General features: G+C 40.7%; 1 pseudogene; it reads left to right on the forward strand.

Annotated features, from left to right (window-relative positions):
* The first annotated feature begins 10,006 nt into the window (after positions 1–10,006).
* On the forward strand, positions 10,007–13,595 carry LOC125753011 (aspartyl aminopeptidase-like; annotated as a pseudogene).
* The last annotated feature ends 13,749 nt before the right edge of the window (positions 13,596–27,344 follow it).

Below are 27,344 nucleotides of genomic sequence, written 5' to 3' on the forward strand. Positions count from 1 at the left end.
TGGTGTTGAGTTTAAGAAGTTCTTTATAGATCTTGGAAACTAGCCCTTTATCTGATATGTCATTTGCAAATATCTTCTCCCATTCTGTAGGTTGTCTTTGAGTTTTGTTGACTGTATCCTTTGCTGTGCAAAAACTTCTTATCTTGATGAAGTCCCAATAGTTCATTTTTTTTCTGTTTGGTTTCTATTTACTCTGATGACCTCTGTATTTTATTATATGAGTTTAATCTCTTTATAATAGTTCTGTGTGGTATCGGTTTTTTTTGAATTATAACATTTGGAACTGTGCACATTACACATATAAACTCAGTGAATTTTCACAGATCGAACACCCCAGTGAAACTATCATCAACATCAAGAAATAAGACACTATTGTAGCCGGGTTAGAGGAGAGCAAGAGCACAGGGTTCCCAAATAGACCCATGTTATTCGTCACTAAGATTTCATTTGCCACTGACAAGATTCGAAGGCAGAGAAACAAGTCAGGGTTTAGTGAAAAGGAGTACCCTTCAGGGGATGCTATGCCTGCTGGGTGTTTTGCCTGAGTTAAGAGATAAGCTGATTGAAGAACTTAATCAATTAGAAAGTTTGAGGTCAAAATGGAGGTGGTCGAAATCCTCCTTCACTATCATGTGCAAAGTTCCATATGAACCCTTCCAGGAAATCTTCTCCTGCTAGCCTGGCTGGCATCCTGACTTCTTTTCTCTTTTCTTTTTAGGTTTTTAAAGATTTTTTAAAATTTATTCATGAGAGACACACACAGAGAGAGGCAGAGACACAGGCAGAGTGAGAAGCAGGATCCATTCAGGGAACCTGATGTGGGACTGGATCCCTGGTCTCTAGGATCACACCCTGGGCTGAAGGCGGTGCTAAACAACTGAGCCACCGGGGCTGCCCACATCTTGTCTTCTAACATCATAGATTAGCTGAGCCTGCTCTTCTGAAATTTATGTAAATAGTGTCATGCCATATATATTCTTTTTTTTTGTCTGAGGGGCATGGATATGCAGACAGAAATGTAATAAAACTAAGCATAACAAAATATTAATGGTATAACCTCGTTGATATTTTGGTGTTTACTGTAAAATTCTTTCAATTTTGCTTTATTTGTGAAAATAACCATAATAAAATGTTAGAAAACACTTTTTCTTTATCCTGACTTTCAAAAAAAGTTTAAAAGTGTTCAAATTTATCAATTTGTATGGGGTTCGTAGCTCAAGTTTTCTCAGCAGACCAGCAGTTCGATGTCTTGGTAAATATTTCTCTGGAACTGAGAAGAATGGCTTACTAGGTTACTCACAGCTCACTCACTTACTTTTAACAATCCTACACTCTTTGTTCTGATTTTGTATTAATGGAATCATCTTCTGATTTTTTTTAATTTCTCAGAAGAAAGGAAGAGAATATAGAAATTTTGACCCTACGTTTGATAATTCTTTCTCATTGGAATTGATTATTTTTCTGTTAGAACTTTGGTTTCCTGAGCAGCTCAAGACAAACTGACCATCAACATACAGGCTTCATGGCAAGTAGGGAGTCTCTGGACCCAAGACAATAGCAAAATAGCAAAACACAAAGTCCCAATTCCTTATCTTTATTAATATTGTGTACAAATAAAGGATGCTCCATTTCCATGAAATTGCTTCAAAACTAACTGGGAGGGAGGAGGGACAAGATGGTGGAAGAGTAGTGTCACTAAGTCACCTGTCCCCACCAAATTAACTAGATAACCTTCAAATCATCCTGAAAATCTATGAATTCAGCCTGAGATTTAAATGGAGAACTTCTGGAATGCTACAGTGAGAAGAGTGCATGCTTCTATCAAGGTAGGAAGACGGGGAAAAAGAAATAGAGAAACAAAAGGCATCCAAGGGGGTGGGGCCCTGTGGGAAGCCAGGCTAAGGCCAGGGTGAGTGTCCCCAGGACAGGAGAGCCCCGACCCGGAGAAGCAGGAGCTTCACCAATCTTCTCAGGCAGAAAGGCCTTGCAGGGAGTTAGAGCAGGATCCCAGGAGGGCAGGGATCCCTCAGGCTCCCTGGGACACTAACAGAGCACCTGCGCCCCAGGAGAGGGTCCCGAGCTCCCTAAAGGGCTGCTGCGCCCGCACGGCTGGACCCTGGAGCAGCTCAGAGGCGGCTCTGGCAGAGACTCCACACAGGAGGGGCTACGAGGCCATGGGAGCAGCTCGAAAGCAGCTCAGGCGGCTCTGCAGAGAGGGAGCTGCGGGGCCAGGATCGCAATTCCAATAGCGCAGGCCCGGGAGCACAGGGTGCCAGGGACACAGCCCAGGATCCAGCCTCCCTCCAGGACAGGCAGAGGCCAGGAGGGCACAAGACAACAAGGACTCTCCTGCCCCAAGCTGAGCACATCAGCGGCCCCACCCCTGGAGCATCCAGACCCCTGCACAATGAGAGCTCTGTAGTTACTGTGGAAGCTGATTCCAGGGCTGCAGAGCTGGCCTCTGCCACTGTTACTGTTCCTCCTGGGGCCTCCCAGGATCAACAACCCCCACTGAGCCTCACAGTGGCCTCACCAGATAATCAGCTTAAACATCAGTCACTGAGCCCTGCACCAGGCAGGGGGCTGAACAGCTTCCCCAAGTGCTAACACCTGAAAATCAGCACAACAGGACCCTCCCCTTAAAGACCAGCAAGGCGGACATGGGAAAAACAAATTATTGATCAACCAGCACTAGAAAGTTCCGAAGTCAAGGAACTTACAGTATACAGAACCACAGGATACTCCCCCTCTTTTTTTTTCCTTTTTGATTTCTGTTTGCTTTCCCCCACCCCTTTTTTCCTCTTTTTCTTCTCTTTTTTCTTTTTTCTCTTTTTTTCATCCTTTTCTTTCTTCTTATTTCCTTTTTCTTTCATTCTTTCCCTCCTCTCTTTTTCTCCTTTTCCCAATACAACTTGTTTTTGGCCACTCTGCACTGAGCAAAATGACTAGAAGGAAAACCTTACCTCAAAAGAAAGAATCAGAAACAGTCCTCTCTTCCACAGAGTTACACAATGCCAAAGTTAAGACATAATTCGATAATACTACACTTATACTTGGACTTATACTTGGTGACTTCAATCTAGCACTTTCTACACTCAATAGGTCTTCTAAACACAACATCTACAAAGAAATGAGAGATTTAAATGATACACTGGACCAGATGGATTCCACAGATACCTACAGAACTTTACATCCAAACTCACCTGAATACACATTGTTCTCAAGTGCACATGGAACTTTCTCCAGAATAGACCACATACTGGGTCACAAATCAGGTCTTAACTGATACTAAAAGATTGGGATCGTCCCCTGCATATTCTCAGATCATAATGCCTTGAAATTAGAACTAAATCACAATAAGAAGTTTGGAAGGACTTCAAACACGTGGAGGTTAAGGACCATCTTGCTAAAAGATGAAACGGTCAACCAGGAAATTAAGGAAGAATTAAAAATATTCATGGAAACTAATGAGAATGAAGATACAACCATACAAAATCTTTGGGATACAGCAAAAGCAGTCCTGAGGGGGAAATACATCGCAATACAAGCATCCATCCAAAAACTGGAAAGAATTCAAATACAAAACTAACCTTACACCTAAAGGAGCTAGAGAAAATACAGCAAATAGATCCTCCACCCCACAGAAGAAGGGAGTTAATTAAGATTCGAGCAGAACTCAACGAAATCGAGACCAGAAGAACTGTGGAACAGATCAACAAAACCAGGAATTGGTTTTATGAAAAAATTAATAGGATAGATAAACCATTAGCCAGCCTTATTAAAAAGAAGAGAGAGAAGACTCAAATTAATAAAATCATGAATGAGAAAGGAGAGATCACTACCAACACCAAGGAAATACAAACGATTTTAAAAACATATTATCAACAGCTATATGCCAATAAATTAGGCAATCTAGAAGAAATGGACCCATTCCTGGAAAGCTACAAACTACCAAAAATCGAACAGGAAGAAATAGAAAACCTGAACAGGCCAATAACCAGGGAGGAAATTGAAGCAGTTATCAAAACCCTCCCAAGACACACAAGTCCAGGGCCAGATGGCTTCCCAGGGGAATTCTATCAAACGTTTAAAGAAGAAACCATACCTATTCTACTAAAGCTGTTTGGAAAGATAGAAAGAGATGGAGTACTTCCAAATTCGTTCTATGAAGCCAGAATCACCTTAATTCCAAAACCAGACAAAGACCCCACTAAAAGGAGAATTACAGACCAATATCCCTGATGAACATGGATGCAAAAATTCTCAACAAGATACTAGCCAATAGGATCCAACAGCACATTAAGAAAATTATTCACCACGACCAAGTAGGATTTATCCCCGGGGAACAAGGCTGGTTCAACACTCGTAAAACAATCAGTGTGATTCATCATATCAGCAAGAGAAAAACCAAGAACCATAGGATCCTCTCATTAGATGCAGAGAAAGCATTTGACAAAATACAGCATCCATTCCTGATCAAAACTCTTCAGAGTGTAGGGATAGAGGGAACATTCCTCAACATCTGAAAGGCCATCTACGAACATCTCACAGGAAATATAATTTTCAATGGGGAAGCACTGGGAGCCTTTCCCCTAAGATCAGGAACCAGACAGGGATGTCCACTCTCACCACTGCTATTCACCATAGTATTGGAAGTCCTTGCCTCAGCAATCAGACAACAAAAAGACATTAAAGGCATTCAAATTGGCAAAGAAGAAGTCAAACTCTCCCTCTTCACCGATGACATGATACTCTACATAGAAAACCCAAAAGACTCCACTCCAAGATTGTTAGAACTCATACAGCAATTTGGTAGTGTGGCAGGATACAAAATCAATGCCCATAAAACAATGGCATTTCTATACACTAACAATGAGACTGAAGAAAGAGAAATAAAGTAGTCCATCCCATTTACAATTACTTCACCCAAATTAAAACGATATAAAACAATTCAATGAAACACTTCTATTTTAAGTAATTTTGAAGTTTTGCTCCTTATGTGCAATCTCATTTTTTTTAAACATAAAGATACTCTTAATTTAGTAAAGAATAAGAAAGAAGAAAATCTTTACAGTGTCAACCTTGGACTGAGTGCCAAATGTGGAGCATTTTTCTCTTTCTTCAAATTTTTGTTCATTAGATTTTTTGTTGTTGTTGTTCATTAGATTTTTTTAAAATGTTTGTTGCCAAATAAAAAATCATATTGGCTGTAATTTGGAAGATGATCTATAAATATGAAAGAGTATTAAATACCTTATCTTCTCACTTATGTAAAAGGATGTAAAAGAAATCAGCTTAATTTTCCACATGAGATCAACTAGAAAAGTAGATAGTTAAGAAAAATTTTTTAGAATTTTTTTTATAATAAATTTATTTTTATTGGTATTCAATTTGCCAACATACAGAATAACACCCAATGTTCATCCCGTCAAGTGCCCCCTCAGTGCCCATCACTCATTCACCCACACCCCATGCTCTCTTCCCCTTTCACCATCCCTAGTTCATTTCCCAGAGTTAGGAGTCTACATGTCCTGTCTCCCTTTCTGATATTTCCCTCTCATTTTTTCTTCTTTCCCCTTTATTTTATTCCCTGTCAATTGTCTTCCTCAATTTCTTTCAGAAGTGTTCTATAGTTTTTAGGGTATATATCCTTTACCTCTTTAGTTAGGTTTATTCCCAGGTATCTTATGCTTTTGGGTGTAATTGTAAATGGGATGGACTCCTTCATTTCTTTTTCTTCAGTCTCATTGCTAGTGTATAGAAATGCCACTGACTTCTGGGCATTGATTTTGTATCCTGACCCCTCCCGGCCTCTGACTGTCCCAAGGGGAGGCTGGATCCTGGGCTGTGTCCCCAGGGCCCTGTGCTCCTGGGCCTGTGCTGTTGGATTCATGCTCCTGGCCATGCAGCCCCTTCTGAGCTGATCCTGTGTCAAGCCCTGCTCATGCTGCAGTGCTATAGGGACCTCGGTGCACTCTCCTGGAGGTGCAGGTGCTCTGTTAGTGTCCCAGGGAGCCTGGGGGCATCCCCGCCCTCCTGGGGTCCTGCTCTAACTCACTGCGGGCTCCTTTTTCCCCGGGAAGATTGGTGAAGCTCCTGCTTCTCTGGGACGGGGCTCTCCTGTCCTGGGGACACTCGCCCCGGCCTTTGCCTGGCTCCTTGCGGGGCCCCTCCCGCTTGGATGCCTTTTGTTTCTTTATTTCTTTTTTCCCCGTCTTCCTACCTTGATAGCAGCACAAACTCTTCTCACTGTAGCATTCCAGCTGTTCTCTCTTTAAATCTCAGGCCAAATTCGATGATTTGAAGCTTATCTAGGTAATTTGGTGGGGACAGGTGACTTGGGGACCCTACTCTTCTGCCATCTTGCCCCTCCCTTCTGACCGCATCGTATTTTAACTATTTATTTTGTTGTGGCCCCAACTTGTTAATAAACTCCTTGGGAGCAGTCAGTGCGCCTTTTGTCTGTATGCACAGTGCCTAGTGTTTAGCACATTGTAAATGGGCAACGAATGTTTTTTGATTGGGAAAAAAAAAGAAAGGGATCCCCTGGTGGCTCAAGGGTTTAGCATTTGCCTTCAACCCAGGATGTGAACCTGGAGATGCAGGATCGAGTCCCACATCGGGCTCACTGCAGGGAGCCTGCTTCTCCCTCTGCCTGTGTCTCTGCTTCTCTCATGAATAAATAAATAAAATCTTTAAAAAAATCAAATTTGTTCGGGCTATTTTTTTTCTAATTCCTTTAACCCTTACATGATACAGACGTTATTTTCTGATTGGTTACCTCTGAAAATGTACATGCCTTTTTTTTAAGACTTATTCATTTACTTGAGAGTGAGAGAGAGATTGAACACAGGTGGTGAAGGTGCAGAGGCGCGAATCTTCAAGCAAACTCCCTGCAGAGCCAGCTCAGGGTTAGCAGTGGGTCTCAGGGTCCTGAGTTCTTAACCTGAGATGAAACCAGGAGTCTGATGGTTAACCAAGGGAACCATCCAAACACACTTTATTTTTTTTAATTTACATCCCTTTTAAACAAAGTCTAAAGTTGAAGTCTCAGCAGAATCAGCCTATAATATTTAATTCCACTCATTCAGAATATTTGGGAACTTTGAAATCCACAAATAAGACTTTTTAAAAATAACATCATGAATGCTTTATTTTGTCAGGTTTATTGAAGCATAATTTACTTGCATCATGTTCACCTTTTTGAGTTTATAGATCAGTGAGTATTCTTGAGCGTATGTAGGTAGGTACATATGCCACAATCAAGATACAGAGCAATTCTGTCCCCTGAAAATGTCCTCTCACAGCATTTTGTAGTCAATCTCCTTTCCCTGTGTCTTGGTGACCCTGGCCTGTGTTCTGCACCCATAGTTCTGTCTTTTCCAAAATGTTATTATTTAAATGGAATCATATGGGACATCTGGGTGGCTCAGTGGTTGAACGTCTGCCTTCGGCTTGGTTCATGACCCCAGGGTCCCAGGATCGAGTACCACGACGGGCTCCCAGCAGGGAACCTGCTTCTCCCTCTGCCTGTCTCTGCCTCTCTCTCTGTGTCTCTCAGGAACAAATAAATAAAATATTAAAAAAATGAAACTGAGAAATTGTATTCCATGTTGGTCGAACCATTTTGTATTCCCACTAGCAATCAATGTATGAGAGTTACAGTTGTTTTGCATCTTCATCAGCACTTAGGATGTTTTTTTTCCTTGCGACTCTAATAATAATAATACTTAATGGTATTTAATGGTATTCAATGGTATATAATGGTATTTAATTTTGGTTATAATTTGCAAATCCATAATTACTAATAAGCCAATCAACTTTTCACGTGCTTATTTGCTATCCATATCTCCTCTTTGATGAAATCTCTGTTAATTACATTTTATCATGTAATATTTTTAATTCCTGAGGAATTATAAGTAGATATGGATATTTTTAAAGACAATTTTACTAACCCAGTATAAGTAAACTCAAGTGCTTTAAAATCCAAAAGTAATAACCTCATAATTGACATTACCTTGTTGCAGCAAATAATTTGTATCTAAATAATTTTAAAAGGTTAAAGTAGAAATGAAGATATATCTCAGAGCTCGAGTCACTACCTTTAAAACTTTCATGACTAATAAAAATCAGCCAGTTTCCAACCACATAAAAATGCTTCTGATTTCTATTACTTCATACTTAGCCAAACATGTATAAGAATTAAATATGACAGTTAAAAACATCATGTGTTTCAAGCATTTCACACTAAACTGCTACAACTCAGGGACTGATGTGGAAAGCCTCTCTCGCTTTCTTTTTCCTCAAACAGCTAAAAAAATGTATTCCACTCATATTAAATACTGAAATGTTTAATACATACATAATATCACAAATAAAAATATATAATTGGCAATATATTTGGCAAAATATATATTGGCAAATATATTATTGGCAATATATTTGGCAAAATATATATTGGCAATATATATATATATACTGATTATAAGCAGTAATCAGATACCAAGTTATTATTTGATAATCAATAATCAAGGTTTCTTCTTTTTGTCATGATCCTCAAATATTCTTTTCTTTAAAATATTTTATTTAGTTATCCATGAGAGAAAATGCCGAGACATAGGCAGAGGGAGAAGCAGGCTCCCTGCGGGGAACCTGGTGTGGGACTCGATCCCAGAACCCCAGGATCACAACCTGAGCCAAAGGCAGATGCTCAATCACTGAGTCACCCACCCTCCTCTTTTTTTCCCCCAAACACGTACTCCAAATGCTTTATTATTCTGTTCAGATGCTTACAAATACTGAAAGTCACCCAGCCTGGGGCCTAGCAGCCACTGCCCAGTGGTGGGCAAGGAGGTGGGCTTAGTGTTAAGGTGTGAAGGGCCAAGGCCAGGCAGCTGGTGGCCTGGTCCTCTGCTCTCCATTTCTGTCACCCTTCTGATGCTGAAGGGAGGGCAGCCACACCTCAGGATCCTCTCTCTCTGCTGCCTCCTCTCCTGCTCAGGTTCTCCCTGGAGCGTCTGAGCAGCCCTCCAACCCTGTTAGAAACCCAGCCTGTACAGAACCCGTGTAGCCGCAGTTCCCATCAGCTCCCTTCCTCTTCCAGTCTCTGGATGTCAGGGGCTTCGTCCCTTCTGGCTCTAAGCAAGGCACCAGTGGAAGGGAGAGGGCTGGGCTGGGGGGCCACATGCTGTGCATCAGGCCTGGAGACACAGGTGGAGGGCAAAGAGGGGGTGTCTGGTCCCTTCCCCCACTCCCAGCGTGAGAAGCACAAGGTCCTGGGCTGGAGAGATGGCAGGAGGTACCCTCAGGTGGGCCCACAGTAGAAGCATGGGCAGAGCCACAGAGCCCAGGCTAGGAGTCTGTAACCATGGCGGTGAAGCAGTCACCATGGAGATCAGAGTTTGGGGTCTGCAAAAAGGGGACGGGGCTGGGACCTCAAGGATGACACCTGAGGTCTCTGGCCCTTGAACAAAGTAATAAAATGCAGGAGAGCAGGGTGGAGCGGGGTTTGACAAGTGCACCGCCTGAGCTGGTTCCCCAATCTGGATGTGGCTCTCCTCAGCCTCCGAGGCCCCTGCAAAGGGGGGCTGAGGCAGGAGGGGATCTTTGGCAGATTCCGGTACCATAATTTGTCCTTTGTGAAAGAGAACACGGGCTGGGGAGCGCAGGGGCCGGTCAGAGCTCGAGGCCCCCTCTGCACCGGCTCCTCAGCCCGGGCAGGCCTGGGTCAGGACCCCGAAGGGTTATTGCAAATTCTGAGTTCCCAGGAGCCTCCCCACTTTTTATCCATTGGCCGGTACGTTAGGGGCCGAGCTCCGTACAGAAGAGCACGCAGCCTGGCACAGGAGCCCCGGCGGCGCTCCGCTCCCCCCACCCCCCAGGGCCCGGGGAGCGCTCCCGCGTGGCCGAGGGCCCAGCGTGCGGCTCTGTCTCGGGGGGCAGCAGGAGTCCGGGCCCCGACCACAGTCAGTTCAGGAGCTGAGTGTAGGCCTCCGCTCCCGGGACGATGACGTCCGTCCAGGTGCGCGTGGCCTCTGCGGGCGGGGCCACCCTGCAGCACCGCGGCGGGGCTTCACCCGGAGGTGAGGGCTGGGTTCGGGCTCTTGGCCGCACTGCGCAGGGGGTCGGCGTACACTTCCGCGATGGCCTGGAAGCAGATGACCCCCTTCAGCTCCGGCTCGTGCCTGTCCACATAACGGGAAAGGGTGCGCCTGAGCCGGTCGAGGCCAACCCGGCGCTTCTGCCAGGACTGAATCTCGCCAGCATCTCGACCGAGGACCGGCAGACCTGGCTGCTAAGCACCGCGCAGGCAGCCAGCGGCGCCGCCGACACTCGACGTGGGTCTTCAGGTCAAAGTCCTCCTTCGGGACTGGCACGTAGCGGGGCAGGGGTCGTGCCTGGGAAAACTGTTTCTCTCGCATCTTGACCTCCTTCTCCACCAGCTGCTGCCTCCTGCGCTCTCCTGTGTCGCCTCCGCCGCACCGGTTCCCGCCTCCTCCGCTCCTCCGCCCGGGCCTGCCGGGAGCTCCGCCTGCGGCTCCCTGGGCTCCAGGAGCCGCTCTGCTCGGCGGGCGCCGCTTTCAGCATCTTCTCCATCTCCTCCGGGAGGATCACTCCCGATCCTCAAACATGCTTGAGCGATTCTCCAATTATCTCTCCAGAAAATTTAAAAATAGTCTCATACAACAAAATGAGGAGTTATACCCACCTTCCATATAATTTGACAGGAAGCCTCCTTAGTGGCGTGAGGAATGCTAACTGATCCTTCCCATTTCTTTTTCAGTAATTCAAACTGGAGAAAACAAAATGAAAGTCAAACAGCAGGAAATGTGATCTGTCCTTTCTAACTAAACCTTCTGTCATCTCATGAACAGAAATCTCACAGAGGAAGACACAGACATGACCAACACGCACATGAGAAAATGCTCTGCATCACTTGCCATCAGGGAACTACAAATCAAAACCACAATGAGATCCCACCTCACACCAGTGAGAATGGGGAAAATTAACAAGACAGGAAACCACAGATGTTGGAGAGGATGCGGAGAAAGGGGAACCCTCCCGCACTGTGGGTGGGAATGTGAACTGGTGCAGCCACTCTGGAAAACTGTGGAGGTTCCTCAAAGAGGTAAAAATAGACCTGCCCTACGACCCAGCAATTGCACTGCTGGGGACTTACCCCAAAGATACAGATGCAATGAAACGCGGGACACCTGCACGATGTTTCTAGCAGCAATGTCCGCAATAGCCAAACTGTGGAAGGAGCCTCAGTGTCTATCGAAAGATGAATGGATAACGAAGATGTGGTGTATGTATACACTGGAATCTTCCTCAGCCATTAGAAATGACAAATACCCACCATTTGCTTCGACGTGGATGGAACTGGAGGGTATTATGCTGAGTGAAGTAAGTCAATCAGAGAGGGACAAACATTATATGGTCTCATTCATTTGGGGAATATAAAAAATAGTGACAGGGAATAAAGGGGAAAGGAGAACAAATGAGTGGGAAATATCAGAAAGGGAGACAGAACATGAGAGACTCCTAACTCTGGGAAATGAACTAGGGGTGGTGGAAGGGGAGGTGGGCGGCGGGTGTGGGTGACTGGGTGATGGGCACTGAGTGGTCACTTGAGGGGATGAGCACTGGGTGGTATTCTATATGTTGGCAAATTGAACACCAACAAAAAATAAATTTGTAAAAAAATAATAATAAATTTAAAAAGCCCCCTCCTTTCCACGCGGTGGCCCAGTGCCGCAGCTGCCTCCTCCAGGCTGCCTTCCATGAACTCAAAGAGATGGAGAGCTGGGATATCAAGCCGGAGAGCAAGTACTTCCTGCCCGGGAGCTCCTCCACGATCATCAGATCATCGCTTGTGCTGTGGGAGGCCAGGGTGTTCCTGGCAATGGTTTCAGCCTCACCGGGGTCCACCCGGACAGTCCCTGCCTCCGGGTGCAACGGCGCTCCCGCCGTAGCCAGGTGGGCTTCCAGCAGGTTGGCGTGGAGACCTCTGCTGTGGGATCTGGAGCACCCGGTCCGACGGGGACCTGACCTTGACTGGACGCGTCCTTGTCAAGTGCCCTCCCTCAGGCCGGCTGGGTCAGCGGCTGGGGCACGTGCACCGGCCCATTCTCCCCATCCCCCACCTGGCCATCCCTCTGCCGTGAAATGTCAACGAGAACTTTGGGCCCCACAGGGAGCTGCCCTTAGTCCCCATTCTTGCCGCAGCTGTCCCGGAGGAGCTGGAGAAGGGGACTCCTGAGCCTGGGCTTCTCAATGCTGCAGATGACCGCCACCACTCCTTCTCATGTCCCTTCTGTGGCCCCTCTGGGACTGAGCCCCGAGGAGATCTTGGAGGTGGAGCTGGGCCTTGCTGGCACGCAGCCTGCGGTCCTGGCTGGTGCCTATGAGGAGTTCATCTTTGCGCCTGGCTAGACAATCTGCACAGCTGCTTCTGTGCCCTGCAGGCTTTGATCGACTCCTGTGTGGCCCCTGCCTCTTTGGCCCTGGAGCCCCACTGTGCATGGTCGCTCTCTATGACAACGAAGAGGCGGGCTCCGAGGGTGCCCAGGGGGCTCAGTCACTGCTGACAGCTGGTGCTGCGCCGCATCTCGGCCCCCTCCCAGCACCTGACGGGGGTAGAGGAAGCCATCCCCAAATTCTACATGATCAACGCAGACGTGGCCCACGCCGTGCACCCCAACCACCCAGACAAGCACGAGGAGAACCACAGGCCCCTTTTCCACAAGGGCCCTGTGATCATGGTGAACAGCAAGCAGCGCTGTGCCTCGAATGCGGTTTCCGAGGCCCTGATCTGACAGGTGGCCAACAGTGTCGGGGTGCCCCTGCAGGATCTCATGGTGCGGAATGCCTCTCCCTGTGGGACCACCATCGGACCTCTCTTGGCTTCTCGGCTGGGCCTGCAGCTTCTAGATTTAGGCAGCCCCCAGCTGGCCATGTACTCCATCCAGGAGACCGCCTGCACCTCAGGAGTCCTCCAGACCATCAGCCCCTTCCAGGGCTTCTTGGAGCTCTTCCCTTCTCTGAGCTGTAACCTCTTAGTGGATTGAGGCCTCTTGGAAAGACTTCTCTTACACTTGAGAAGTTGTCAACTGAGCTGAAGCTAGATTATTAAAGTGGATTTTTCGCATAAATAAATGGAAAGAAAGAAAAAAAGAAAGAAAAAATGCTATTATGAGTTAGAATAAGCACAAGTGGATTGCCACAGTTCTATTCTGGTATTTGGTATTATAAAGAATGACTGTATTTAAAAAAATGCTTGTATTTTAAAAATCTCATCTTACCGGACCTCTACCTTATCTACCAAATTTGGCCTTAAAACCTTGCTTAAAAAAGTAATGTAATCCTATACATTCACCAACATTTAAGTCTTGTGAAGGGTAGGAAGTAATTAGTATCAAATGTTTCTTAAATTAAAGACTATATGCTTTTAATTTTTCCTCAGCTGTCTTATCCACTTTCACTATGGAAAATATTAACTTTCCACAGATTAGACACGATTGAAACAATTTTTAAGAGGGGAGAAGTATTGGTAGAACTATTATACAATAAAGTTGAAATGAAAACATCTCAAATATGCAAGTGAGTGCTTTTTTTCTTAACTACTTTGCAAATGTTTCAACTCAATGCTTCTTATTATATGACTACTCGCTTAAAAAAGGAAATAAATATTCATGTGGCCTTCTGAATTATTTTATGTATCACATTCAGGCATAACTGATGAGGTCTAGCAATCAGATTTTGAACATTATGTAAAATAATTTACTGAAGTCTTAGAGATTTTTTTTGTTATACCATAGTGAAATGTATTTCACTATATTTCAACACATATTAAATTAGTTGTTTCGAGCAAAATAAAGTCAATCTATAGTTTTTACTTAATATACAGCTTATAAACTTCAATGTTAAATGATTTTTTCCTGATTTCAGAGTTGTCTTGCACACTGCTCATTGACGCATGATGTGAATAAGAACTGAAAAGGCATTAGACATGAAGGGAGGCATTTGCAGATTCGTGTAAATGTAGGCCAAACAATAAATATAAGAATCCTGTTAACTTGCCATTGTAGTTTTCAGTTTTAAAAATGCTAACCCAATAATTAAGCTATACTCCTTAAGAAGCATATTTAATTAATATGAAGCTCACTAACTAAAAACATATTCACTAGTTTTAAATGTTATCAAAATCACGGTTTAATTCAAATGGACATAAAAATGTTTTTCTTCAGATAATTCCATTTATATACATGTTGATGTTCTCACAGGCTGTATAAAGTCCCTGCCATGTTCATTTCAAGATGGAGATATACAGCATTTACTTCAGTTCACAAAGTGTGGGCATAAAACAATCTACAGAAGCGTTTTATAGGGTTTAAAAGAGTTCTAATCACCCATGCCAACTGCACTCCTCTCTCAACACAAAACTGCTTTTGAAACCAAGCATTCATTTGCTAAAACAAGGCATCTGCTGTTAAAGAGATTGATTATCCTGGGGCCTGACCTAATTGGAAGATTAGATATGCTTCTCTACTATGGATAGCATGGTTTATAAAGAAAAAAAATTAGACCAAAAAAAGAGCAAACTTCTTTTGGACTCCAAGTGCACTTTTATTTATTTCTAATTTTTTTAATGATAGTCACAGAGAGAGAGAGAGAGAGAGAGAGAGAGGTAGAGATACAGGCAGAGGGAGAAGCAGGCTCCATGCACCGGGAGACCGATGTGGGATTCGATCCCGGGTCTCCAGGATCGCGCCCTGGGCCAAAGGCAGGCGCCAAACCACTGCGCCACCCAGGGATCCCTCTAATTTTCTTTAAATGGAAACAAACAGTATTACAAATGTCAGGTTGGTGTGTTACAAGTTAAAAATTCATTGGGTTCATGTCATTTCTTTGGTAACAGGTACACATTCACTTGCATCACATAAACCAAACATTAACAAAAAATGACATGTTGTCATATCCTACTGAGTTAAGATCATTATGTAATACATACACACACACATGCACACACACAAAATCTGGCCTTTTACTGATTCATTTCAGTGTTTTCTATTGCCAGTTAGGTGTCGATTTTTTCCCCCAAACACAGACATCACCTCATTGCTGTGGCTAATTGCATTTTTCTTTCTAGCCTTTGACAACCAGACCTTTGTTAATGCTATTCACCAATATATCAGACTCAGGTCATCCATCCAAAACATGACAAAAGACCCAGATGCTCATGTAAATTGCACTCCCCAAAAGTACTGCCCTCTGCCTCCATACAGATACAGATCTGTGACCCCCCCTTTTTTGTTCACTCCCTTTGTTTTCACTTAATCTTTCATGGTTGGAAAAAGTGATTATTTATAGGCTTTCAGAAACATTATACTTTGTTTACATAATAAATCAAATAATCAAGTTAATTATGAAGTTGGATAAATTGTCTACCCAAAATTCAAAAATTGCTTATTCCAGTTGAACTTCAAAATGGATTCATTTTCCACAATAAAGACTTCTTTCTACCCATTTTTTACCCTTTCTTGAGCTCTTGAGATAAAACCAAGTTTGTCCTCTTTCACTGAAGAAAAAGGAAGAAAAAAAAGTTCATGTAGAAGCGTCCAAGCAGAAATGCAGGAGTGAATCATTTATGAAATATAATTTAAAAGACGATCTTAGGTACTCGATGTTTTCTTACTGCCTTTGGCACAATTTGCATTAAGCATTAGTTACTCAAAATTTCTACTTTCCTAAAGCCTTAAAGATAATTTTGAGATACTTAGAAACTAGTGTAATGATGCTTTTAAAGGAAGGTTATTATGGATTCAAATGGCAGAGGGAACAAACTGTTGTGTAGATATATCCACATGCCAGATCCAAGACTACTTTCTATTCATTTCCATTCATTTTTATATACATTTTCACCTCATATACTTAAATGTTTACTATGTTTCAGAGTCTAAGTCACTGTAAGGGAAGGCAGAAACTGAGAATTTATTAAATAAGAAAACAATGTATCCAGACAGAAAACCAATGGCAATATTTTAGTATTCCAAGGTGAGCTTCAAGATCAAGTTAACATATATGATTTTCTGAATTTAATTTTAAAGACTTTCAAGTCCGAATACAATTATGTGAAAACTTAATAAACGTATAGGGTTACTGGAGCAACTATCCTTATCTCCTACTCAAAAATACAACCACACTAAATTTGACATGCTCATCTGTTAGTTATAATCCCATGGAAAAAAGAAGAAATACTTTATTGAATTTATTCAATAAAATGACATCAAACATTAGTGACCATTACAGCTTAGCAAATATTATGGAATATGGCAGTAACATTAGGAACGGAACATCAGGTCCTCAGTTGATTGGACTCTCCTGTGGCTAGGCCCAAATGTGCAGGCTTACTCTCTGAATCAAGTAAGAACAGAGCAGAACAGCTCATACAGATAGAGCAGTGGAAGACAAACCAAACAAGGCCAACAGCAAAGGGTAGGAGCTAAGAAGAAGACTGAAAGTTTGGAAGAATTAATGAAGCAGAAATCAAAGATACCGAAGATAGGAAAAAGTGAGGGGGGGAGTGATGACTTTATGATGATGGGGTAAAACAGGCTTCTCCTGGTAATTACAACATTCACCAGATTTAAACAGTGAAGAAAGTCTTGAGTGCTTCTTGCCTAGACTGTTACAGAGCTTTCCAATCTGTATTTCATGGCAGCTACCATCATGTTACTAAAACATCACTTTAGTTACATTCTTCCCGAGTTTCAGAACTTCCAATGGCTTCCTCATGTCTCCTGGGAAAAGTCCCAACTTTTCCACCTGCCACACAAGGCTCTCTAGAAAGGGGACCCCGATGTGATCTAATTACATGAAGACTGTGTCCTGGGTAAAAAGTGAACTGGTTTGGCCCTTCCATACTTTTGGTCTGTTGATTTTAAGTTCTGTGCTTGTAATGTCCTACCTATATGTCTACATCCAAAAAGGTTATTGTCCTACCTTTTCTTTATGATCCACATAAGACTTCATGTGCTCAATGTAACCTTCCCCAACAGCCACCCACCATCTTTGCCTGCTGAAGTTCCAAGTACCCTTCAAGAACTACTATGTCCTCCAAGAAACAGTCCCATAGTTACCTTTGCATTCATTTTGCATTTACAGCATATATTCACTTGGTTCTTATGTTATACCTCTTCCTTTACAGCTATTTTTGTGTATTGGCTCCCCAGATAGATTTACCTGGAAAAGAAAAGCTGTTTTCTCTCCCTCTTGTATCCATACAGCTCCACATCATGTGATAAATAGTACTCGGGAAACATCTATCGAGGAACAATGCTCTGTGCTATTTTTTTTCCCTTGGTTGATTTATCTTCCCATTTCTCAGAATGGCTACCCCCAGAATCTTTCCAATCCCTTTTCCTTGTTTGCCTATCTTTGCCCTCCCCAACTTCCCTATCTTACTTCCTCCTCCATTGAGAAACTGAAGGTCATTCCGCACTTCATGTAATGCTTCCCAAAAAATAAAAGTTCATCTACACTCCTGCCTCTCCTTTCTTATATATTTTGATTTTCCAAGAAGGAAATGTCTCTTCTAAGGCTTATTCTCCAGTTGGGTCCTTGATGTCACTGCTTTCTGTGGTTTCCAGTGTCTGGCTCTATTAGTTCCACCTTTCTGACCTTCAACTTTAGTTTTTATATTGCTCTGGCTCATCCTTCCTCTTTATTTTATTCCTAAAAATAATTTAAAATTAAAATTTAAAAGAATAAATTAAATTAAAAACACATATTTCCTCTTTGTTTTATTTCTAAAACTAAAATTCCTCAAACCCAGCAATGGCTCATGTTATTTCCCCACTCTCCAATTTTCTTATTCACGAAACTTTTGCTTCTATCTCCTCATCCCTCACTTCAAAACTCAGCAAGACTTCTGTCCCTACCACGTGGCCCAAATTGCTTCCTCTTAATTCATCAAAGATCTTCTAAATACAAAATCTGATGATGTTTTCCCTTTCTTATTTGTGTATAGTGTACTAAGCTACTAAAACTTTTTTTTCACCTAACTCAAATAGGTGCCTCTAACTAAATAGGTTTTTATGACATTCATCTCCCATGATTTGCCTCCTACTTCTTCTGACTTTCCTTCATCGCCTTTTTTTCCTCTGTGTGACATTTTATTAGTTACTACCCCTAGATCCTTCCCTCAGTCTCTTCTCTTCCTGACCTAAACTCACTTGAAGGAAAATGAATCTGATCCCACAAACTTAGTCATCATCTCCATGTATACAACTCTACTATGATCTCTAAGATTCCAGACTTTATTTATCAGAGATCAACCAAACACATATGAACACATTTTCAAAATGTCTCTCAATATCTCATCTTTTTACATTCTTTAAGATATTTATTTATTTATTTATTTATTTATTTATTTATTTATTTATGGCACACACACATGTGTGCAAGAATGGTGGTGGTGGGGAGGACCACAGGGGGAGGGACAGGATAGGGGAAAGAATCCCAGGCCAACTGGTTCTCACGCCCCTGAGATTCTGACCTGAGCCAAAGCCAAGAGTCCTGCACTTAATGGACTGAGCCACCCAGGTTCCCCCCCTGCCCTTTACACTCTTACTGTACTGGATATTCTTTCTCATTTCCTTTTGCCAGAACTATCCACAGAATTGGCGAGCTGAGCAATAGACTGGATTTCAATCATTCTGTCCCTGGCCAGGGCATTTGTAAACAGCACAAAATAGAAAACAACTTCTAATGTTGTAACCCTACTCGGGATACCCCTTGGGCTACCTACTCAGAAAAGCTGATACTCCAACCTGGATCCCACTTCTGGTCTCTCTTACTCTACTTAGGACCTCTTCCCCTCATTTCCACCCTTTAAGATAATATCTTAAAGTGCAGGGTCTTCTCTTTGAGTGTCCACTAGGTTTCTGGCCATTCATCTACATTGTATTTCACTGCTACATGACTCCAAGGAGTTTTATGTCAAGAATGGAGGGGGGGACAGGACATAAGGGCCCACTGCCCATCACCTCAAAGGAGATTATTTAAAATATAGCCAGACTTTTCATATTTTCAGGATTCACATCCTGCTGCAATCTAGATTGTCGGGACTTGACCTCGGTTCTCTAAGTTGGGTGACCTTGGATAAATTTTTCAGATTCCTTCTATAAGTTAATTTTCTTAGCTATAAAATGCAGGCAATAATAGTACCTAACTTGCATGCTTGTGAAAGGATTAAATAAGTAGATTCACATAAAGCCCTTGGAAGAGTGCCTGGCAGAAAAGAAGTGCTCAAAAAATGCTAGCCATTATAATTCCACCTTGTTTGCCATAATGGTAAGAGAGTGTCTGTTCTCACCTTTTCCTTAGGTTGCATCATCTGAGGACTCCTTTAGTTATCCTAGATGTATCAGGATATGCTGGAGAAACTTGGAAAAAAGCTATCTAAATAAGAATGATAATTAATAAGAAGAATAGAACAAGAATAATATATTTAAAATAACCAAAGCTTCAGTTTTATTATCTCCTGTAATCCTCACAAAAATTTTATGTGACAAGTTCTATTGTTTTCTGGCGCATGTGCCCATGAACTATGCTTTTGGTAGACTGATTGGAGATTGCTGCTCCCTTAGATGATCCCATGACATTCCACCTCTGTGCTACCAGTAGTAAAATTATTTTACGGGATCCAAATGGACTTTTACCACATGAGAATTGTTGAAACTCATAAGAGGGTTTTTATTCTGTGCCTTCAGTAAGCTTAAGTGGAAAATGAATGGTGTCCAAAAGTCTGGGGCACCCTTTCCCAAAGAAATAATGTATTTTCCTCACAGGATTGGTCTGGCAGAGGCGACATGGAAAATGATAGCTCAACTTTCCACACAGGCAGGTCAGTCATCCAAGCTGCTTCCTGAAGGAAAATGTCTCTCAATTTCTCATGTCTACCTGAGAGTGGGGGCAAGCAGGGAACACTACCATCCCCAACTCAGGATGCCTATCCTTCAGGCAATAGGATTTCTGTACACATACTTTCAACTAATGATTTGCAAAGTGAGATATGTGTACAAAACAATCCCTTGTGGGTATCCCCAGTGGTTCAGTGGTTTAGCACCACCTTCGGCCCAGGGCATGATCCTGGAGACCTGGGATCCAGTCCCACATCAGGCTTCCTTCATGGAGCCTGCTTCTCCCTCTGCCTGTGTTTCTGACTCTCTCTCTCTCTCTCTCTCTCTCTCTGTGCCTCTCATGAATAAATAAATAAAATCTTTATAAAGAAAACAAAACAAAAAAACAGTCCTTTGGGGGTATACAAAGAACTCTTAGAACTTCTACTTAGGTTGATTTTTTTAATCTAAGAAAATAAACTAAACTGTAATAAAATGTAACAAATGGATTGACACCAGCACCCTCAAGCAGCCTACACATCAGAAAGTTACAGGTCACTATTGGTATCTTGAGGAAATGAAAGTCAACTGTTTCAAGTTTGCTCACCCTTTCTCTATGGAGGTAACACGTGGTACTGGGCTATCTGACAAGAATTTCAGAAAAATTAACACCCAAAATATTCTTTTAAAGAAAACGTGACTTTTTTAAATGAATGAGCAAATGTTTTTCAAAAGACAGTCATGCTGCTGAGAGAGCATGTTGTATCAATTATTAAAAAAAAAAAAAAAACAGGGGCAGCCCCGGTGGCACAGCGGTTTAGTGTCACCTGCAGCCCAGGGCATGATCCTGGAGACCCTGGATCGAGTCCCATGTCAGGCTCTCTGCATGGAGCCTGCTTCTGCCCCTGCCTGTGTCTCTGACTCTCATTCTCTCTCTGTGTCTCTACGAATAAAAAAAAACAACTTCACCTGTACAATTGAAAAACTTGGAAACAAATTTTTCTAACTTGTTTATAATTTTTCTAAATTACAAATTATTTCCAAAGGCAATTAAAAGATGGGAAACATTTAGTTCTAAACTAATAGAAAGATGTATTTTCATATTTTTAAGAAATGGGTCAAAACTGATTAATTCTTTCTTTTTAGATACATTCATTAAAATTAAAAATACAGATAAATAAAAATAAATAATAAGTCAATAATGAACTTTTTCCATTTTCATCTTCATATCTTTGTAATTTATCTTTTTAACTTTAATGGTCAAAAAAATTCAAAAACAAACAAAAAATATAACATTTGAAATACATTTGGTGTTAAAATAAACCAAACTCAGTATCCGACTTTTAAATAATTCTTTACAAATAATTAAATCAACTTTTAAAAAAGTGAGGCATATTAACCACATACACTTTAATATAGTTACTAATACATGAAGTGAAAGTAAAAATAAATTATCTTTCAATGTTATAATAAAAGTCATTTTTAAAGATTTTATTTATTTATTTTAGAGAGAGAGAGAGAGAGAGCCTGAAAGGAGGGAGGAAGAACCGAGTGGGAAGGAGAGAGAGAGAGAGAGAGCCTGGTGCAGACTCCATGCTGAGCTCAGAGCCAGACTTGGGGCCTGACTTCACAACCCTGAGGTCACAAGCTGATCTGAAACCAATGATGCTTAACCAACTGAGCCACCCAGGCTCTCCAACAAGAATCATTTTGAAAAGAAACATTTATCTCATCGTTCTCCAATTTCTAACTTTAGTATGTTTTAATATATATATTTATTTATTATGTTTAAATATAACATATATAAAATATAACAGTTGAAATACACATGTAAATATATATTTTAAATATATATAAAGTATAATAGATAGCACAAGTGCCTAATAGCCTGGAAATGTTTATAATTTCGAGATAAATAAACCATATTGGTGTATATTCATCACTTTTTCTGTTACTAATGGGATACACTATTTTAAACAAGATCTTTGAGAAAGAAAAGAGGCAGGTATATTCACATTTCCAGAGTCCTTCAAGCAACCTTCCTTCAAGTGCCAAGTGTACTTGGGGCATTAAGTAATGGCCTGCTTTTCCCATACTCCTTATCATTATCCTAAGGCAGGCAGCCATCCTAGGGATAGAAGCACAGAACTTCCTAAGTCCCTAAGATGTTTAGCTGTATTACAGTAGCATATTTGGCTGCCCTTAGGAGCTAAATATTATAATTTCTTATTAATTCAATGGAAAATAAAAATAACTCAAATTTAATAAGAATCTTGATGTAAAATTCCAAAACTAAAAAGGAACCTATCTTATTAATAACTGTTTAATTATATGAACTCATATCATCACTTTTAAGAATAACAAAATTCTGTGAATATCTAAATGCTTCAGCCTGTTGTGTCTCATACTAGGGTCTGCAAGAATATTCTTGGAGACCTAGAAATTAATGAAACTTCATTTCAAGTTTCCTTTGATACTAATGTAACACAAGCTTAAAAAGGTATATTCTGGATCATCCAAAAGACTACCTGTCAAAAGATGATTGCCATCTATTTCAGTGTGAAAAGTTAGCATCTTTATTTATAACTATACTGAGACCAAGGAATAATAAAAATATATCATTTAACTTTTAATCCACTTGATCTCCAACACTAAACCAAAAACTCTAGGGTTCAGTAAGTCTTTTTGTTGTCAGTTGATGTTTTAAAGACTATGTACATTACTCCAGAATAAAAAACACTGTCATATTCAATTTTTAAGGGGGAAATCCCAGCAGAAATAATAGAATTAATGTGCATGACTGATCTGTAACCTGATAAATATAGCTTGACTACTACATTGTTTGAATGAGTTATAAATACAAGGCAGGTTATAAGAGAATTGTTCCAGTTGAAAAAACCAAGTTTATCCAAAGAGAAAAAAATATAAATTTAAAGTAAAGTGATTTTCCATGTTTTCACAAAGCTTTTTCTTCTCATAAGTATTTTATAAATTGGTATTCACAAATATTTGATAAAGACCCGTAGGTATGGTTTCTTTATTTTGTCTGTAAAGCTCAACAAGTATCTTTCCATTCACTCAGATAACATCTTAGTCTATTAGTTGATAGATTTACCAGAACCAATTCACCTTTACTTACATATAGATAAATAATAAAAATAACCCTACAAACAAAATATTCAGAAACGATAAGCTAAAAATGTATCATGGGCAAACGATGTTTGATCAAATTTAGTATATAATTATAAAATCATTTAGGAAATTAAATCTATTTTATTAATTTAATAACAACCATGGCTTGTTAATTTTTCATAGAGGCTCTGTATTGATAGTTTCTATATCTGAAACTGTTCTAAGTTGTTTTGAATTTCAATTATACTTTAAACACACTGTGCTGTCAAATCCAACTGACTGCAGAACCCATTCTTCATATATACATCATACATACACACATACACATTCCATCAAACAGTCTCCGGGGATTAAATATGAATAAGATTATCACCTACCTTTCAAATTATACCTTTGGTACCTAACATGGTTGAGCCATGAAAAGACTTCTAAGTGACTATTTGCCATTACCATAACAGAATTAAAATATCAAAACAAAATCATAACAAAACATGGTAATACTTTCTGATAAGAAACAACCCATATTGCTCTTTATAAGAACTTATGGAATTATTAATATGTTCTCAATAATACTTGGTTCTTAATTTTTACTAAAGATTATATTCTGTATAAGCAACTGGATTGTTAAAAAATATAAATTATTCCAGTATGGAGATATATTTGTTCACTTTATTAAACCATTACTTATTAATACAATGTCATGATTCAAATTTGTTTTGCTACTTTTTTGAACATGTGGGCCAACAATCAAAGAAAGTTCTTAGCAGGAAATATCTAAGGGAAATAAATGTTTATAACAACATCCATATTTTAAAAAGAAAAAAGCAAATTCCCCAAAATGACATAATTGTTAATTTATTAACTAGGTGCACAAGAATCTTATTCAAAATTTAGTAAATGCATTTATTATTCTTCTTCAAAAACAAAGGAATCGGGTTGGGGTTAAAGGGGTGAGCCGCAGCCCTTGTCCTGTGCTGTCAGCCGGGAGCCGCAGGGGCAGCCTCTGTGCCCGGGAATAAGTTGCTCGGGAATAAGTTCCCCCACCAAACAGGCCCAGACACACTGAAGAAGTTGTCAGGGAATTTTGACCCACGAATTCACGGATTTTACCTTAGGATGAGAAGCTTGGAAGAGAGCGCACAATCCATGTCAATTGCAAAAACAGTGTAGTCCTTGAAGGAGCTAGAAATATTATTTGTAAAACTCAAGCCTCGAAAACTACCTACCAGACATGCTATCCTACTTGCTTAAATGAGAAATGCCCTAGTGTCTTACTGTTCTATGATTGCATGACAAGTTACTGCAAATTGATGGCTTAACACACATTTATTATGGTCGGGTAGATCAGGGGTTGGTGTGACACAGCTGGATGCTCAGCTTAAGAGTCTCACGCAGTTGAAATACAGGTGTCTCTGCAAGTGGAATCTCATCCACTTGCATCCATCAACCCAGAAGATCCAGGGTTCTCTTCCAAGCCCCTTGGTTGTTGGCAGAATTAATAACTTTGTGTTTCTTGGACTGGCGTTATTGTTTTGCTCGTTGGCCAGAGGGGAGTCTTGTGCCTTAGCCAGATGGCTCTTCCATAGACCTTCTCATACTGTGAGTCTCTCTGACTTCATGGAGATCTCTTTTAAGGATTCATCTGATTGGATTAGACCTAGTCAGTTAATTTCCCCTTTGATGATTTTTTTTTTTTTTACCTTTGACGAATTTAATCCGGGAAGTGAATCCCATCATAGTCATGGGCTCTGGCCACACTCAAACAGAGATTATCTAAAATGTGCAGAAATGAAATTTCTAAAGCTAAAATCAAGTGGAACTTTAGAGGCCATGGATTTTTCTGCCATCTTAGAATGCTGCCTATGACAGTGTTACCATATATTGATCAGTTTGAATCATAGGTAATAGGTCAAGTAGCCCTACCATATTTTCCTTACACCCTTTAGTCTTTTGTACCTGTGTATATACACAGGTGTGTTTAAATCACCATCTTTTCACTCCTTCCACCAGGAATTTAGAGGCAGAACTCAGGCATCATACCGGTAGAGCCACATGCTCAGCTTACTACAAATAAAAATTGTTTCTCTTTCTGAGGAATTTTATATCGATACTCAGCACTTAAGGAAAAAATTTTCTTCGGTTTCATTTATCTGAATATATAAATAATTTTTGGTATAATTTTGGATATTCTAGAATTTAAAAGGCTGGCAAAGTATGTTTTTCATGTATAGAAGAAGCACTTATTAAATGCTTTTTTAAAGATTTTATTTATTCATGAGAGACACACAGAGAGATAGAGGCAGAGACACAGGAAGAGGGAGAAGCAGGATCCACGCAGGGAGCCCCACATGGGACTCCATCCCGGGTCTCCAGGATCATGCCCTGGGCCGAAGGTGGGCACTAAACCGCTGAGCCACCTAGACATCCCTTATTAAATACTTTTTTTGTGCGCTATGAGGAGATGTGAAATATTTAAGTTTAGAAGACCAGGTCTATACCTTTGGAGGAGTTTGTAATCTAGTTTTGTTTAAGTATGCACACTTGAAAAAAAAAAACCAAAATTGAAGTCTCATAAACTTGGCTTTATCTGGCTTCTGCCTAACTCTATGGCTGTCTTTCAGATTACTTTACCAATCTGCGTATTCCTTTAGTCACTTTTCCATCTCAGGGCTTTTCATAATGTGCTTACTGCTGCCTAGAAATTTCTGCCTGTTCAAATTAATTAATTGATTGATTGATTTTTACTTAAATGTAACTGTATTCTAGAAATTTCCTTTGGCCTCTCAGGACTATAAGATCCTGCCCTTATGCATTCTCCTAGCATTTCAGAGCACTATTTCAAAGCAATGCTTCCATTGTTACAATGAAAACGATGACATTGTAATACTTCTGTAATGATTTGTGTTATATCTTCCCTGTTACCATGGAGGATCCATGATGAGATTTAGTGGGTACTCCATCAATATTTGTTGAATGAATGATCATTTGACTATTTGCCTAGGAAAATTTCATGGAAGAACCCAAGACCTTTTCAAATTGGAGAGCAGGTTGGATGGATGAGGTGAGGCCACATTTTGGGAGCTTCAAATATCCACCTGAGTTGGATGTACCAGGGATTTCTAGGCTCTTAGAACTGACATAATTAAAGGGGCATTTTTTTGAAGTGTAAATTCAATAGTGGTTGTAGAGTGGATTGTATATAGGTCAGTCTAGAGTGGTGGTCCTCAAACTTGAGAGTGTGAAAGAATCACTTGGGTATTTTGCTATATGTAGACTCCTGACTTTTATTCTCTTTTCTTCGAATCTGATTCAGTCCAGTACCATAGCCACTAGCCACAGCTGGCTCGTAGGCACTTGAAATGTGCTTGTCTGAACTGAGATATGCTACAATTATAAAAATACCAGATTTCAAAGACTAGTATAAAAAAAAGAATGTAAAGTTTCACACTGATATGGTTTTTAATTGATTACATATTGAAATAATATTTTCACATGCATCAGGTTAATTTTACTTGTTTCATTTTAGTTTTTGAATCTGACTACATGACTATTTAAAATTACGTTTGTGACTCATCTGAAATTTCTGTCAGACAGTGCTGGTATAGGAGATGACACACTTTAACCAGCATCCCAGATGATCCTTACATTACTTTTAGAAAAGCTTTTATGCTTTTCAGATATTCCATAACGGATATTTTAGTAATGCAGGCCTAGGAAGTTGAGAGCCTAGACTAGATGGATGCCAAAGAGTTTGAATAAGAAGGTATATGTGTATTAGAACAAGATATTTTGAAAATTGAGTTAATGACTCAAAGGAAGAAGGGTACACTAAATAAATCCGAGGGGACAAGCCTGTAATACAGGCTAGTGTTGGTAAAATCTATGGGGATGTTAGGAAGAACTGCCCAAACTTGAGCCTATTCTGTTTCTTATTTATTTTGTAAACACTTAAGAATCCAGAAGCTTTGGAGAGATTTCTTTTTTTCTTTTTTAAGATTTTATTTACTTATTCATGAGAGACACAGAGAGAGAGGCAGAGGCAGAGGGAGAAGCAGGTTCCCCACAAGGAACCCGATGTGACTCCATCCCAGATCCTGGGATCTGGACCTGCGCCAAAGGCAGATGCTCAACTGCTGAGCCATCCAGGCATCCCTGAGAGGTGTCTTTGCTATTTTAATTGCTCGGTTTGACATTGACATCTTATTTAAATCATCATGAAAGTTTTTAAAAACTTGTTTTCAGTTACTTCAGTTTAGTTTTATTTACAATTCAGTGATGTCTTTCTAATGTGTAGGAGAAGGCTATTTG

Source organism: Canis lupus, chromosome 19 (assembly GCF_003254725.2).
Source record: "Canis lupus dingo isolate Sandy chromosome 19, ASM325472v2, whole genome shotgun sequence".
In the NCBI taxonomy this organism is placed as follows: Eukaryota; Metazoa; Chordata; class Mammalia; order Carnivora; family Canidae; genus Canis; species Canis lupus.